This window comes from Mus musculus, chromosome 6 (assembly GCF_000001635.26).
Source record: "Mus musculus strain C57BL/6J chromosome 6, GRCm38.p6 C57BL/6J".
NCBI classification, from domain to species: domain Eukaryota; kingdom Metazoa; phylum Chordata; class Mammalia; order Rodentia; family Muridae; genus Mus; species Mus musculus.
The window spans coordinates 60248245-60251683 of NC_000072.6; the positions used below are offsets into that span (position 1 = coordinate 60248245).

The window sequence follows — 3439 nt, forward strand, 5'->3', positions numbered from 1 at the left end:
TCCTAGCTATTCCCATATCCATCTGAACTTTCCCTAGACATCAATATTTGTGTCCTCCATTATAAAATTGTCTAATGAGTTTAATTTGTGCTGTACATATACTGTTGAGTGTATGACCATCCAGGTTAGTCAGTGATTGTCACACCAGAGGCTACATACTAATATTAAATAGGCACGCCCTCTTCTAGTACCTATACAAATCAAATAGCTCTTCAGCTAGGGGATGTACTCTCTGATGACATTCTATCTTTTTCTTTTCTATTTTTTTGAAAAAAAAACAGTTGTATATTTTAATAGATATTCATTTTATCTATTTATAGTTCAAATGTAATTCCCTTTCCTGGTTTTTCTCCCACAAATCCCCTATACCATTCCTCTTTTAACAGCTTCTATTCTGTTAAAATAGAATTCTCCTTCACTCACCCACCCACCCACTCCCACCTCTCCTGCCTGGCATTTCCCTACACTGGGGCATTGAGACTTCCTAGGACAAAGGGACTTTCCTCCTATTGATGTCAGATTACTTTCTCTTTACATGTTGGGTTTTTGTACAGGTTTTATGTATGACAACAAAATTGATATTAGTTCATGTATTCAAATTCCCATTCTGTTGGCTACAGAAAGCACTGTTCTTGAAGATATATGGTATCTCTAGCTTGTCTAATCTTTCTGCCTTCTACCCTCCTCAGCAGTTATCCCTGATCTTCAGGAGTAGGGATGTGATTCCTATGGTTCACTTAGGGTTCATCATTCTTGGAGTCTCTAATTCTCTGCACACTGACCATTTGTTGCCATCTGAGTTAACTGCCATTGTCTGCAAATGGAAGATTCTCTGAAGAGGGCTAAGTGAAGCATGAATCTATGTGTATAGTAATAAGTTTCTAGATTCAATTTAATACTGTATACATTTAACAGAGTAATAGAACTGAAATTTTGATGATTGTGTTGAATCTGTTTGTTTCTTTTGCTTGTTTGTCCATTTTTACAATATTAAACCTGATGAACCATGAACATTGGTGGCCTTTGCATCTTCTAAATCTTCTTTGGGCTCTTTATTCAGTGCCTTAAGTGTTTTTATTATACCAGTATTTTACATCGTTAGTGAAAGTATTCCACTTCCTTCAATTTAGTCCAATATCAATTTTGAGGCTATTATGAAGAGGTTTGTTTTCCTGATATCTTTCACTCTGTGTCATTTGTATATAAAAGGGAATTGATTATTTATGTCAATTTTATATTTTGCTAGATTACCATATTGGCTTATCATTTATAGGAGTCTTCTCCTAGAATGTTTATATTTTATATACCGACTCATATTTTCTAAGTATAAGGTTGCTTTCTAATCCATCTACCTCCTAACTTTTTATTGTTATGTTTAATACTTTAGACACTAATTTGAACAGAAGAGGAACAAGTGGACATCCTTGCATTGTTTTGGAGTTTAGTGAACATGCTTTCAGTTACTCACGGTTTAGCATAGAGTTTGCTGTGGATTTGTATATTGCATTCAAAATGTTGATAGTTCATTTGTATCTTTCATCTCTCCAGAAATATATCATGAAAATACATTGACATATGTGAAATGCCTTCTAATAAGACGATCATATTATATACTTGAGCCTATATATATATAATACATTATATGTAATGGCATGGAGTGAATGTGATCATGTTGCATAATCATAGCCATGTTTGTTTGTTTTGTATTTGTATTTTATCTTGTGAAAAATTAATTTTCTAAAGTGGTGATATTTTAGCATTGAATACATATCATGAAATATATATTCCTGTTCAGTTGATTTATGTACTTGTATTGATAACACAGTTACTAGAGTACTCAAGAATTAAGATATTAAACTCTATAGTATAGTATTGACATTCCCTATATTATTCATATCATATACCATTAGCTTAATTACTGTGTGTACTCATTTATATGAAATCATTATATAAAGAATATGAATATGTATAAAGTATTTAAATCCTATATGTCCATAGCCACAAGATGATATCTATGCCTAAAACAGCTATCAGGGCCAAAAAATATTTGAGTACATAGGTCATAGGCACTAAGACAAAACCTATGATTACCATTGTGGTAAATTGACCTGATATTAAATAGACTATCAAAGAGTCTGTTATACCTGCTGACTGATATATTTTTCAAACCCTATCAGTGAAGTTTCTTCTTGAAGTAGACAATGCTTAACATAGAGACACATAACTGGTCAAGACATAAAGAATAAGATTCTGGATTTCTCATCCTTAAATGAAATATCTCCGTCACACCTTCTCATCTCAAGGCTCAATCATCATTTTGAAATTAGATGAAAATTGTCTTTGAACCAGAAACAGGCAGTGTAGACAGAAGGCATCTTTTCTGGCAGGACAGTTGAAAGATTTTAGTTCACTTATTTCATTTGTAATTTTAATTGATTCTTTCTCTCTACTGCTTTGGTGTGCTGTTCTTTAATTTTATACCAAGGATGTCAAGTTGATTATTATGTTATTAATATGGGACTTTAGATATATATTTTTTTAAATCTAGTCTATGGCCATACCACCCTGAACATGCCCGATCTCGTCAGATCTCGGAAGCTAAGCAGGGTTGGGTCTGGTTAGTACTTGGATTGGAGACTGCCTGGGAAAACCGGGTGCTGTAGAAAAAGAAAAAGAAAAAAAAAAAAAAAAAGCCTGGTGGTGGTGGTGGCACATGGCTTTTATCCAAGGACTTGGGAGGCAGAGGCAGGTGGATTTCTGACTTCAAGGCCAGCCTGGTCTACAAAGTGAGTTCCAAGACAGCCAAGGCTATATAGAGAAACCCTGTCTTGAAAAAAGGAAGCAAAAAAAAAAAAAAAAAAAAAAAAAAAAAAAAAAAAAAAAACAAAACAAAAAACAAAACAAAAAAATGTGGTTAAGAGCACCAACTGCTCTTCAGAAGGTCCTGATTTCAAATCCCAGCAACCACAGGGTGGCTCACAATGATCCATAGTGAGATCTGATGCCCTCTTCTGGTGCATCTAAAGACAGCTACAGTGTACTTAGATATAACAATAAATAAATCTTTAAAAAAATTCTAAATCACTTAGATCTATAAATTTGGGTTATATATCCCTTTATTGTCTCTAAAATGCCGGAATTGTTTTCATTGTGTCCAATAGTTTTCAATATTTGTGTTTTTATTTTCATACAGTTCAAAGAATAAGGTTTCTTTCCTCTTGACTTCACCCTTATCCAGTTTTCCTCTATTAATATTTTGTTTTAATTTAATGAGTTTGTATATACTCTGTTATTTCTATTAATGTTGAAATTTATCTTTAATTTATCATGGTCAAACATAAAGCATGATGTGATTTCTAATTATATAAGTTTGTTGAGTACTACTTTATGAATTAATATGATGTTATTTAATAGAAAATTTTAAGGGGTGTTTGAGAAT

General features: G+C 32.8%; 1 non-coding gene across 1 annotated transcript; it reads left to right on the plus strand.

Annotated features, from left to right (window-relative positions):
- Positions 1–2547: 2547 nt before the first annotated feature.
- n-R5s162 lies at positions 2548–2666 on the plus strand. The gene has a single exon (XR_003956553.1). It is a non-coding gene; the product is annotated as a 5S ribosomal RNA (ribosomal RNA).
- Positions 2667–3439: the final 773 nt, after the last annotated feature.